This window comes from Protopterus annectens, chromosome 2.part1 (assembly GCF_019279795.1).
Source record: "Protopterus annectens isolate FY-2018-M chromosome 2.part1, PAN1.0, whole genome shotgun sequence".
Taxonomy (NCBI): Eukaryota; Metazoa; Chordata; order Ceratodontiformes; family Protopteridae; genus Protopterus; species Protopterus annectens.
This window is the reverse complement of record NC_056729.1, coordinates 694,857,285-694,871,469: the sequence shown is the minus strand read 5'-3', so window position 1 is coordinate 694,871,469 and position 14,185 is coordinate 694,857,285. Positions and strand designations below refer to the sequence as shown.

At 39.1% G+C, this 14,185-nt stretch overlaps 1 protein-coding gene across 1 annotated transcript in view; it reads right to left on the bottom strand.

Annotated features, from left to right (window-relative positions):
• Positions 1-14,185, bottom strand: part of LOC122794902 — a 2,498,277-nt gene that overhangs the window by 1,074,384 nt on the left and 1,409,708 nt on the right. The window lies entirely within an intron of this gene.

Here is a 14,185-nt window from a genome sequence, read left to right as displayed (position 1 = left end):
AAAAAAAAAAAGGAAATGTTTTTGAAAGAATTAAATATGACAAGGTTAGAGGTAGATGAGGCTCAATTACTAACAGTCAGGATAGGAGGAGATGAGATAGCAATTGTTCTGTATAACCAATCTACAGGAAAGTACCCAGGAATAGATGGTATTTCTGTGGAAGTTTGGACGCTAGAAGGAAAAAAATGAGAAAGATTTGGAAAGTTTGGTTTAACAGTATTTTAAGAGAAGTACCACCGTCCTGGAAGAAATCAGTGGTAGCTGTAATACCTAAAGAGGGTAAAGATCCATCAGCTCCAGCGTTATACAGGCCCATTTCAATACTAAACCATGATTATAAAGTGTGCATGTCTATAATTGCTAAAAGAATGGCAAAAGTAATGCCAAAACTGATAGATATTGATCAGTGTGGTTGTGTGGAAGGGAGGCGAACATTTAACAACATTAATAGACCACTGATGATCCTGAGGGAAGCAGAATGTAAGAAAATACCACTGTTCTTGGTGGGTCTTGATGCAGAAAAAGCATTTGACAGAGTAAGCTGGGACTTTTTTTAGCAGGGCAATGGAAGGATTTGCATTTCCTGAAAAAATGATAAGGCTGATTAGGAGAATATGTGAAGGATCGGAGGTGAAAATTTTCTGTGTGTGTTTTGGTGGTGTAGGTTTTGAGGGACTATGTGCTGAGTGTGGTGTAGTGCAAGTGTTTATCTTCTCCTCTTGACTGTCTAGTCCAGTCTTGGGTGAAGAGAGCTTTGCTTCCAGTTTGGCTATATAAGTGCATCTCTCACAGGTTGTAGTGTTGGGTGGTAGGAGGAGAGGGTTGTCTGTGTACATGAGGCAATTACTGCATTGCCCCAAGATGCCCAGATTCATCAGGTAGACAGGAGAAAACACCGGGGGCTGACCCTTAGACATGCCTGGATATGTGTTTATTTCTCTCTACCTCTCTGTGGCAGCCTCTACCACCTACTCCAAATTAAACTGGGCCACCAAAGGTGGTATAAGGGTATTGGGTTGTACCCTAATATTTTCCAGTGTGTTTAGGAATGTGGAGTGGGGATCTTGGGACATGGTGAGGGATCTATAGCAGGCTACAAACTGGATTGCAGTTTTACCCAGTGTTAGTTGTACCTGAAGTAACTCTGATGCATTAAGTTGGGCTACAAGTCTGGAGGTGTGCATATCCTTTATGAATATGGACACACCACCACCTTTAGTGCTTAGGTCCAGGTTTAGGGGCCGAAAGGTGTGGTGTGAATTATAGCCTGGTAGTGCTGGGGTGCTCTCTGTAGCCTTGTACCAGGTCTCAGTCACTGCATAGATGTCGATGTTCTCCATTTTAAGGAGTGCTTCGATACAGTGCTTTTTGAGATTTAGACTCCTAGCGTTGCCTAGCATAACCCTCAGATTTTGCTTGCTTGTAGCGGTTATGGTGGTAATTTTGTCTTTAGGTCATTGCTTAAAAAAGGCACTATAGAGGTGGCAAGAGCCTTGGCCTGTATCCGGAATCCCTGGGGTGACAGGTGCAGGCCATCTCTGGTCAGTCATGTCATCCTAGGCAGACAGATACTGAACCCCCTTAGAATGACACCAGAAACTTAGCCAATTGTTGAAGTCAATCATTTTCTGCTTGTACTGTGGTATCATTCTGTGTGATGGTAGGATGGTACTCAGAGCTAGGGTGATACCTGCCTGGGCTACAAGATCAGAGAGCTCCTCTATGTCTCTTTTCATGTTGTCCAGAGAGGTACGTCTCACATCATTTCCACCAACATGGACAATGACAGAGTCATATTTGTACCTGTTGTGGAGTGACCTAAGTACATGCATTATGTGGCGGATCCAGCACCCAACAGGCAGCTGACTGTAACTTTCTCCTTATTCATCCTAGTGAGTAGGACAGCAGTATGCCTTACTATTGAGTCACCTATGACTAGTGTATTGGTTAAGTTGTTTTGCCTTATGGGCTTTGGTTGAGTGGCACACTTTAATGTGAGCTATGTGTCTCATGGTTTGTGCTAGGATGTGGTGGTTGTTTGCGTTTCTGCCTCGGAGGTCTTAGATGTTTGGGCAGATTAGGTGGATTGTAATGACAGAAGTTTGACTGGATTTTTATGGTTAAAATTTTCTGAAATGCGCAATTTTTTCATTATTGTATCATATGTTTTGTTTCATTGCTTACTGGAAAAACATTCAAAACTACAAATTTATAACACACTCTAACAAGTGGTGCTGTATTTTACTTGGAATTTAATTTAATACAATCAGGAAGGTGAATCAAAGAACCCATATGTGTATGCATGGCCTAAAAATGTGAGCAAGGAGCCTATGTTTTGTAAATTTTATTTCTTTGGCATTTGTTGACCAGAGTAGCCCGAATGAGCTATTACCCTTTTTCAGCAGAGGTACGAGAAAAGCTCCACAATTACACATTAAAATGAGAATGTTACAGTAAGTAGAATAGGTCAATATGAGGCTAGTGAGGCTAAAGAGTCTGTGTTTACTAAGGTCTGTGGGTGGGCTATCCTTGTGTAACAACATTACAATGACTGTTTTCCATGCTGACCAATATTGTATCACCTTTAAATGATACCAGAAACTAAGCCAATTAAAGTCAGTCATCTTTTCTTCATATTGTGGAGTCATCCTTGGAGAAGGCCTAATGCTGCTTAATGCAAAACTCATGCCAGCCTGAGACACAGATTCTGAGAGGTCCGCAATGTCCCACTTCACATTGCCTAGGGAGGTACATCTCAGGTCATTTACGCATACATGGACTATGACTGAGTCATACTGGTGAAATGGACATCAGTGTATGTCCTGTGACATGCTGTTTAGGGTTAGACGTTTAGGCAACCTGAGATGTGGCTGTATGGGCTGATGTGAGTGTTGTTTTGAAAGCATGAATTCAGGGTTGTTGAGGAGTTAATTATGTGCACTTCACCAAGGAGGCCTTTGGGGTTAAGGTAGATTACATTTAAATGCCTTATCATATATGGGTCTATGTTTCTGCTTTGAATTGGGTGTGATCGGTGCAGTGGGTATACTACTGACAACCTTATTGACATTAGGAATGATTTTATGTGAGATCTTTGCATCCAGTGATATTGTGTAAATTGATCTGTTGCATACCATATCAATTTGTTTAATAATTAACTGGTTGTCTGTAAATATGAGGCAGTTTCTACATTGGCTCAGGATGCCCATATCCACCAAGCTAGTAACAGAGGTAGTGGGAAAGTTCATATACATGGCAACAGACCCTTTTTATTAATTAGGCAGTTGGTGAAATTTTGTTTGTTTTGTTGAGTGCATGAGTGCACTCATTTTTTTAATTGTAAACAGTTTTTGCAAAGGACTACAATAAACATTTTTTTTCTGTAACAAGTTGGAGCCAGACAAAAGGGAAAAAGTGGCCCACTCCTCTAAAGTGGGAAATAGCTGCATATGTGTTAGCACAGCCTGTGTGTATATATGTGTCATGTCTTTCAACTTTTACCTCAGAAGTCTGGACAGAGAAAAATATTTAAGGAAAAGGTACTCTTAGTGGGTGCTCTTCACTCAAAATAATTTCCAGATTTAGGAGGGATGAAACAAAAGTTTGAGAACAAATTAGATGTGCTACCCCAAATTTGGCAGAGCGGTGTGTGTGTGTGTGTGTGTGTGTGTGTGTGTGTGTGTGTTTTAGACCTTTATGGTTAATGACTGCAAATAATTTTTGGATTTAATTAATTAAACACACACACACACAATAAATGAGATACTTAGTTGCAAGTCTTCAATAACAGGATGGAGAAGGGTTACTACTGTCATGTTATCTTCACAGAAACCCAGCTGTGATCCCCACTCCACCCCCACTGGCTGGCATTTTGTGTTGTAAACAGTGGTGATGGTAGAGAAAACATATAATGATGTACTAATACCTTGTGTTTGTACTGTACAGGGACAAGTTTGCACACATTTAAAGATACCACTTGTGAATGTTCTTTATTTAATTACTTAGTAACACTGACGCCTATGCTGAGGCAAAATTGGGTATTGATATGTTTTGTTAGAAAGTGAGGTGGGAGTAGGGATAACTTGTATGATTTACCCAGGGGTAGTGGTGGGAGTAGGGATAACTTGTATGATTTACCCAGGGGTAGAGCAAGATCATATCCATAAGTGGGATGAGTAGGACTTAAGAAGGTTCTTAGTTATGTATGCTATCTAGTGATCAGATATCTAGAGGAAGGGTATTCCATGTTCTTGCAACAGTAGTAGTGTACAGGGAGTCCCCATAGTAATATTTACTTCGAGAAATTTTGACCAATGCTTTGTTGGTACTTCTTAATGGACAACTGTTGGTATAGTAGTGTAGAAGTCCTTGTAGGGCTGTTTTTTTTGGGGGCAGGGTGATAAAGGATTTGTTGGGCAATTATAAGTTGGTTGCAGATTAACAGGTTTGGTACTTCTAGCCAGGATAGCTTTTTAAGGGACTGGCAATAGTGGGATCTGTAGGATGAGTTGGTGGCAAATTTTGCTATTTTGTTGTAGCAGATAGTTTGTTAAGCTCACTTTTACTTATGCTGGTTAGTACTGGGGAGGCATAGAGTGTGTAGAGTAGTTGGGTTCTAGCAATGGTGACTTTACTATTTGAGATTAGGTATTTTTTGAATCTCTAGAGGAAATTAATTATTTGTAAACTTTTGTGATGGTTTGCGATACATGTTTGTCAACTTAATATTGCTGTCTATAATTACACCTAATAGTTTAGTTTGAGTGACTGGTGTAATAGGGGTACTGTTAGATGATATTATTTTAAATGTGGGAATTGGGTCAGCAGCTTTACAAGGATGGAATAGCATTAGTTGTTTTTTTTTTTGGGGGGGGGGGGTTGAGTATAAGTTGTGAGTCAGCCAGATGTCTACTGCTGTAAAGGATTCTTGGGTGATTTGCTGTAATTGCTGAAGTGATGGAGCAGAGCAGATTAGGGTTAAATCATCAAACTATCGGACCAGGTTGGTATGGCGGGTGACTTTACGTGGGTTGTTGTTAAATGATAAAGAGAAGGGGTCCAAGGATGTATCCCTGAGGAACACCTAAGTTTACAGGAAGTAGCGAGGAGAGGGTGTTATCCCATTTAACAGCTTGTTGAGAGTTTGAGAGAGAATTTTTGAACCATGATAATGTGGAGCTGTGGAGATTAAGTTCAGAGAGTACAGTTATTAGTTGGGACTGAGAAACTGTATCAATGGCTTTGTAGAGCTCCAAGAAGATGGTAGAGACAAGGTTTCCTTTGTTCCATTGTTGATTTACGAAATTAGTGAAGCTGATAAGGGCAGTAGTAGTACTATGATTAGGGTAGAAACCATGTTGAGTTGGAGTCAGGAGATTGTTAGTTAGCAAGTAGTTTAGTATTTGGGAATCAATGCATCTATCAAGGATTTTTGATAGGGGGATAGTGTGGCAATTAGGCAATAGTTTGATAATTCAGATGACTGATAACTTTTAGTATTGGTATAATATGAGAGATTTTACAGAGGGTTGGAATATGTTCAGTGATTGACCTATTTATTAATATGGAAACGGGGTATGAGATTGTATTGGCTGCAATCTTGAGGTATTCACCTAGAAGTCTATCAGCCACAAGGGTAGTGGGTTTTAGTTTTGTCCGGTATTCATATATTGTGTTGGTTTGGACTGGATGAAGGGAGAAGCAGTTTTTTTTTCAGTTGTAGGGGTCTGGAAGTTTGTGTGAGTAACAGGAGGGCTGTTAGTAATCAAAGTTTGAATGGAGTTGGTAAAGTAGTCATTAAACTGAGTTGCGGTGTTACTAGTCAATGTGTCAGTATTGAGGGGTGGGGTAGTGTTTTTCCCTGGTTGAAGTATTTTATTGATGGCTGCCCAAAATTTTAGATAGTTTGTCTTCTGTTTTGCCTGAACATGAGAGTAGTGTTTTTTCTTGTCTAGTCTTTGCTTTTTTGGACTTATTTCTTAGTTCAAGGTAGTTGTATCTGTTTTGGTTGGTTCTGTTTTGATGCCGTACTTCACAAGCCCTATCTCTCTGTTTTAGAATAGTCTAGTATTTTTGGTAAACCAGGGTGCATAGTTGGATTTTTTTCTTATTGTTCTAGGTGGGGCAAGCTGGTTGAGGCTGTTTAGGAAAGTAAAAGTAATCAACCAAATTTGCCAAAACCAGCTTTGTCCAGGGGGAGGAATAAGAGGGGTGACCAGTTGCAGTGGAATAGTGCAGCTATAAGATCTTTCAATTTGAAGTTCTTTGTAGAATGCATTTGTTGCAGAGATGTGTTTTTTATGGGTTTAATTTCATGACTTAGGACGAATGTATGGTGGTGGTCACTAAGTCTCTCAGGTAGTGTGCCAGAGTTACAGAGTTGGGAAAGGTAATTGATAAGGATACAGTCTAAAAATATACTCTTTTTTTAGAGGAATTGTCAGTTCTAGTAGAGGTTTGGATTAGTTGAGTTAAGCCGTGTAAGTTTATATGAGCAGTGGGGGATGGAAAATATACCTATGGACCAGTCAATATTAAAGTCACCTAATATGAGTATTTCATGAGGGAGGGCTTATGATGATCAGTGAAGAATAGCCTCCAGTGTATCAATATTGTTAACAGGGAGAATATATACGCCAATTATATTTAGGTTTTTTAATGGCTATTGAGTTTGTGTTGTGAACAAAGTTTCTAAATTATTATATGTTGGGGGATTTTTCTTCATAATGTCACTAGTAAAGTTGCTTTTAAACAGTATGGCACCATCTTTGGATGTTCTGTCTTTCCTAAGTAGATTATAACCTTGGGGAAGTAACTCATTGTTATTAATATGTGGCTTGAGCCAGGTCTCCCTGAGGAGCACTATATCAGGGGAGTATAGGGATAGTGTAGCATGTAGTTCCTCTATTTTGTTAAGTATGCTTCTTATGTTAATATTAACATATGTTCCCCGTGCATGGTGTAGGGCATAAAGGTGACATACAGGCGTACCATACTCCTAATTTCTTTGTCGCCAGTCCGAACGCCATCTCCAGTCATCAGTCTGTATAATCTCTCATCTGCTGGTTGACAAGCCATTTGCAGATAAGTGCACCATTGGGGTTTTTCTTTTTATCTTACTTTTTTGGTGGGTGGTTATTTACATGTCATCCAGAAATAGGAAATCCCAATGTGGGAGACAAAGTCCCCATAAGGATTGTCACGAGCAGTGTTTGATTTGCTTAGGTGCTTCTCACAACCATATGTCTTGTTCTATTTGTCAGGCATTTGTCCTGAAAACTTTATATATCAGCTCTCTGCAAAGAAGATGACCAAGAAAGTTCAGTTGGACTCCTCTGCTGTACCACCTGCACCATATATCTCTCTTGAGGTTGGTGAAAACCTGGAGGACCGCCCAGTTATATTCAGTCAGACTCCTGTGCCATGATCCCTTTGGATGCCAGCATGGACCCGGCTTCTCACATGTATGCGGAGCCTCTGCAGACATCTGTTTCCAGTGTTCAGGGGGAACCGCAGCTGATTATATCCAAAGGGCCTAGGGATGTTCCACAAACAGACATCTGTTTCCAGTGTTCAGGGGGAACCGCAGCTGATTATATCCAAAGGGCCTAGGGATGTTCCGCAAAACCTTGTTAGGGAGGAGATAGGGATTTGAACAAAGTTCTTTTAGCTTTTCGATGATGCCAAAGTGGGAGACTGTCAAAGACCTTGGCCAAGTCAAGGTAAGCTGTATGTACTGACTTTCCCTCATCCAGGGCCTTGGTGACAGTCTCAGAGAAGTCAATCAGGTTCAACAGGCAACACCTACCTTCGACGAATACGAACTGGGTGTAAGTGCTTGGAGATTGCCTATGCCCTTGTATATTTATGTGATCCATACTGATATGCTCTATAGCTTTACAGGTCAGATTTGTCAAGCTAATGGGGAGATAGTTTCCAGGGTCATTAGTGTGATCAGCTTTGTGCAAGGGGGTGACAGTGGCAGCTCTCCACTCTGCTAGAATGAAGCCTGTAATTGGACTGTGGTTGATTAGGGTGCTCAATGGCAAAGCTAGTTCTTGCTGGAGATGGTGCATAATACAGCCTGGGATAGTATCAGGTCGCAAGGAAGCTGTGTTCTTTGCCTTGGATAGGGCCTTTAACACTGGATCTATGGAGATGCGAGGGGCAGGACAAGTATCGGTGATGTCGAAACGGCCTTTAGGGGAGATGGGGTGAAGTTTGCATTGAACCTATCAGCTAGCAGGTTGGATAAGTTAACAGGATCAGTGTAAGTGTTACCATTAAGTACTAATTCGGAACAAACCTGGGCTTTGCCATGGAGGTTTCTGATATAACTGCCGAAGGCTTTGTGGTTTTCCTTTGTTGTGGAGGCTAGTTTCAATTCATAATTGCCTATGGAGGTTTTCACTAGTGATCTAATTTGCTTGTTGAGGCTGAGGAGGGAGTTTTCCCAATTTGGAATTTGCTCCTTTTTACCCTTGGACAACAATGTCTTCCTTTTGTTGTAAAGCCTGTTGACAGAGGATGTTCACCAGACCAGGTTTGTGTTTCCTTGAGGAGCACATTTTAGTTCTGTTGGGTATGGCTGAGTCCATGCAGTTGTGCAGGTGCTGGTATGATCCAAGGTCTGCAAACTGAGGTGTCTTTGTAATGCTCATGAATAGTGACCACCTAAATCAGTATATATAATTTTACTCTGGCTACTGAGTGGCAAGTACAGAGTACTCTGAAATGCTGGTTCATAATATGGCAGTTGCTAAGGGCAGATTCTTGTTACTATTACTGCATATGTTACTTAAAAACAGTGAGCATGCAGTTATCTGCATGGATCCTTGTTTTTACATTGTTGTTGAAGATGACAGTCAGACTGGGCATCAAGTGATCATATCCGGAATCACTTAAAATGTTATTCATAGTTTTCATCTCAAGCTTCACACAAAATTCAAAATATGTGTAATATATGTTATCACATAGTACAATTTTACTAACATTTTATAATTACTTATATACCAAGTTAAATGTATAAAAATAATGATAGCATTTTCATAAAATGTTGCATTATGTGAACACACAAGCCATAGTCATCTTTTTAATAAGTTTGGCTTCATCATTCTTAACTGTTTGTTAGAGCTTAATCACTTGAAGCTCCAGTTAAAACAATCCTCTTTAGTGGTAACCAGAATTGCTCAGTAGGTGTGAAATTAGAGGAGAAGGTCCCATTCAGCTTGGCGAGGTGGTTAAAGAGGTGAAAATGTTCATCATTTGCCTTGATAGGACAGTGGAGACACAGGTACATTTTGCATACTTGAGAGGTTTGCATACTATCAATGTTTCACATTAAAGAGATTGTAATGGCAATGTATGAGAACTGCTGCAGAAGCTATAGAAGCTATTACTGGTGGGGTTTGACTTTGTAGGAGGTGAGACATGTTTTAAAATTCCTATATGATCTTTGGGCCAGGTGAGAAACCACAACCAGAGTGAAAAGTCTGAAGAAACTTTAGTGCAATTTTTATATTATTTCTCATTATTTGAAGACTGGGCTCAGTGCATTTTGTGAAAGGCCCAATGACCTTGTTGCACTATATGCTATGGATAATTTCCATGTTTTGTTCTTTGGGTACCGTGTAAGTTTTTGAGGTGACTATTTGAAAGGCATACTCTTTGCAGAAGAAGACTGCGACCACAGCACATGTATACTTAATGGCAGCTGGTTATTACAGGTATGTGTAACTTTTTACTGTAGAGAGATTGTGAAACTGTGACAAATCACTTATTTCAGCTCATATAGTGTGAGCACATGTGTGTGTGTGTGTGTGTGTGTGTGTGTGTGTGTGTGTGTGTGTGTGTGCACATTTGAGGGTGTGTGTGTTTGTATGTATATATATATATATATATATATATATATATATATATATATATATATGCATACGTGTGTCTATACACGCACACACACACACACATATATATATATATATATATATATATATATATATGTATACTGTATTTTTGTAGCAGTATGTTATGTCTAAAGAATGTAGTTCTTTGTAGTAATAGATTTATTTATCTTACAAGTTCACTATTTTATCTGTACTGAGAATGAGTAGTTATCTACACAGATTTTTCAAATCTTTGTCTTATTTTTAATTTTGTTCTTTTTTTTAAATGATTTAGTGATTAAAAATTCTACAGTATCACTGTTTGCTGTGAGATGGGAGTTAGATTTGTAGCATATATGCTGTATAGTGGGATACTTAAAGGTAACTCGTTGTGTAATGTAAAAGTACTGGTATATATCATCTTAGTTATATAGAAGTGCCACAGATGAACACTTGAGGGGAGCAATATTTATCAAATGCTTTCTTTTCATAACACCAAGTTAACCTGGAGTTAGACATTCAGCCTAAACAGTGGAAGACTGAAAATGTGTTATTTTCATTTATTTGTGCTGTTATTAATGCATTATTGTAGACATAACTGTAGAACTGAGTATGTCTGATGATGCAAGGGGTTTTTAATTTTGTTAACCTATTATTTAGTGTCTTGTCATCTCACATCCATTTCCAAATGCTGCTGTCTTGTTTTTTTTTTGCTATTATTGTACACTGCTGTGGGCTGGGGAACATCCATTGGGAAGATGAGAGATCCGATCATGGATTAGGATGTGTTTTTGCTCTGTCTACATTCTAGGGATCACTATTTTTCTTGGAATCCTCTCTCAGTCATATAAGTGTGCTGCTACTCTAAGAATCTATTATTATTTATACTACACACTTGGACATTACAGGTAAGTGAACATTTTTATGTTTGGGAGATTCAGATTTAAACTGTGTATTGCTGATGGCATCTCATGTTTGGTTTCATTACTGGAGAAATTTAAGTGGACAGTATGTATTTGATGTACTTCTTGTTTCCATGTTGCATGGTTTATATATAGTGTTTGTATTATAGGTTTAGTTTTTACAAGTTGCCAGTTGTTCTACACTCTGAGCATGCAGTAGTTCCAGTGTGTGTTTGTGTTAGTGGAGGAGTGTAATTTACATTGCTAACTGCTATTTTTTCACTAATTGCTTTGTAGTCTGGTTTTCCAGAAAGTCTACCGTGTTTTTTTTTTTTTTTGGCTTTACTCTGCTGCCGGATTTTAGTTCAACTAAGAAGATGTGGTCACTATAGAATGTTTTAGTGTGGCTTACTAGTCATTTTTATACATTATGTATTGTGTTTTCCTGTTATGGATAGTGACATTAAAGTTTAGAATTAGTTTTGTTGAGGGTTGTGAAACCGGACTTGTCACTTCACCTCTTGGTGCTGTATGTGGCAATGATTATGGCCATGTTTTATTGCTCAGATACTGGGTAGGTTCTCCTGCAGGCTCAATTGAAGCAGCAGCCTGCTTCACTCAAAAACATGGCTCCAGTAAGACATTCTGGTACATGATTACAAGCCTACTGAAGAATGCTACAGGTTAATGCACATTATTATGTATGAGATTATTTAAATTCTGTCATTATTCACGGCAAATATTATAACTGGAATATATGTTGCAGGAAGAAATAAGTATGAATCATGCAATCAGTGTATTGCTGTGCCATGTTTTGTGCATAAGTAGTAGGTTTGTAGGTTCATACTAGACTACTGACCACCACAGTCTTTACAACTCCAAAATCACGTATAACTTTTAAATATTAATCTTAATTCACTTTAGTAAGACAATGACCACATTTTTAACAGCATGGATTTCCTACAGGATAAGAGGGATGAAACTCTAATGACTGACATTACAGACTGACTGTAATCTTTAGTGATTTACCAGAACGTCAAAACATTTTATAAGGAGAAGGGTAATCTGAGTATTTCTGATGCCATTTGACTTATTGATGGGCGAAATTGAAGTGTATGAACCCACCAGATGCGCAGTAGCAAGCCCCGCCTAAACACCGCCTGCAAGCATTTTGACTGCACCGCCCACCGTTTGATTGAAAGATGCCACCATAACACAAGGTAATATCTTTGATATGCGAAACACAAGTTAATTGTACAAAAAGATTTGAGTGCACAAAAAGATGAGATTGCTGTGAAATCAAACCATTTTTTTATTTCAGCAAAAGTCCAAAGGCAAGTACTGTTTGTCCAGTTAACAAGAAAACACAAACATTTAGCATGTGCCTATTTCTTTATTTCGTGAACTTAGACTAAAAAACAGACATCCACAACATCCTGATCCACTGTTTGAACTTGAACCTAACAACCACAAGGGCCTTTTTAAGCCTAGCCATTGCATCCCAAATCTCTGATAAGTTCTGATACCCTTGATAAGTGTAAGCATGGGGCTGGGAGATTAACCACTTACAGGTTACCTATGTCCATTAGAGAGAGGTGTGTCACTGTCACAATGTTAAAGTAACATAGGAAAGCGGTGGCAAGGTTTAAAAAAACAGCCAAGTAAAGGAATGAAGTTTGTTGACTGAACTGATAAACAAAATACTTCAGTAGCAGTCTGACTGCTGCCAACACTGGTTGAACTAACCATTTGGTCTGGCCTTACCCATGCCAAGTTCGATAATTATATATTACCTCCATGAGGATAAATTGGGTTATATCACAGAGAATGGAGGACTCGTGTGGGATAAAATATTAAGGAACTGCTACTTAAGATCCTCATAAATAAGCATAGCTCTCAACCTGTCACAGCAAGAAATCCAGACAAAGCTTAAGTTAATGGAAGGGACAAATCTCCTATAAGCTTAAGAAGTTGCTAGAGTAACAGGCTTTGTGTTAACATCTAAAGGATATGAAGTCCAAAACTCAAATATGTGTCATTAGTGATTTCATTTCTCTGCATAGCAAACATTAGGCAGAAATCTGGACCTTCTTAGAAAACCTGGACAGTTGAGAGATATGCAAGAAAGTCTTTCAAGTAGCACCCCGTCCCCTGCTTCCTTCAGAAGTATTCTGATTCACCAGATTACTCACAACGACAATAAGTAGGTGTTTTGACAGGCGACCCACTACTCCTACTCTTCGATCACCAATCACCAAACTGCAGTGGTGATTGGTAGTCTATAGCGTTACCAAATCCCAACAAATCTCATACATGACATGGATTTACCGTTATATTTGCATTGCATGTCAATCACGGCACATTGTCGTTGTTAATCCACGCATGCCGGCATGTCAATCACGGCGGGCACGCACAATCCTGCGCGAACTCGGTGGTGGGTTAATACACTTCAATTTTGCCTATTGATGTGCATTAAGTCCATTATTAATAGCTCAGAGGATGCTTTCTATGCAAGACACAGGTCACATCTTTGCAGTCTGTAGGATACCGAGTATAGTGACAGGAGTTTTAGTTTGTGAGAGCTCCAGTTGTTTTATTTGTCTGAACAGATGCATGCCAAAGGAGGCATGGTAATCTACTACTGAAGTACCTCACAGTATGTGCAGTAGCAAGTTCACCCAAACCCTGCCTTTCCTCCAAGATTTTCTGATGGTGTGGTAAAGCTACTAAATATTCATGCATGTTTATAATCTGTGCAATATAGACGGACTTTCTTACAACAGACACACGTTGGTCAAAAGTTAAGTCAAAAGAAAAATCTACTGCATTCCTCTAAGTCTCAGAAAAGCCAGTATGCAACCTATAATGGGATCAAAAATGAACCAAGCAAAAACTTTGCAATGTGGAGGGTATGAAGTTCACTCCATGAAATATGTTGTTATATACCTAGTTCACTAATAAACCAAGCAGAAACAATTTTCATTATACTCAACTAGGATCGCTTGTTTGTGTGTTTCAATAAAGCACATTCCATTCTTAACTCAACTGATCACTGTTATTTAATTATTGTGTAGTACATATTTTAAAATTCAGGTTTTATTAGTGAACTAGGTGCATAGCATATTTCAAGGAATAAACCTCACACCCTTCACCCTGCAAAGTTTCTGCTTAGTTTATTCAAAAGTTAAGTCACTGTTCATATATTTTCCCAAATCCTGAACACCTGGTTCATGTCTTAGGGGCATATTGTCAGTGTCGTAGTTACATGGGATAGATGACTTCCCAAAAGATACAGTAATGCATTTTTTGGCATGTAGTCTCACACCAAGATTTTGACACCAGTTATTTATTTGCGACAAACCTCCCTGCAGGATGGCCAAGTCATTTTAGGATTCAGTGACT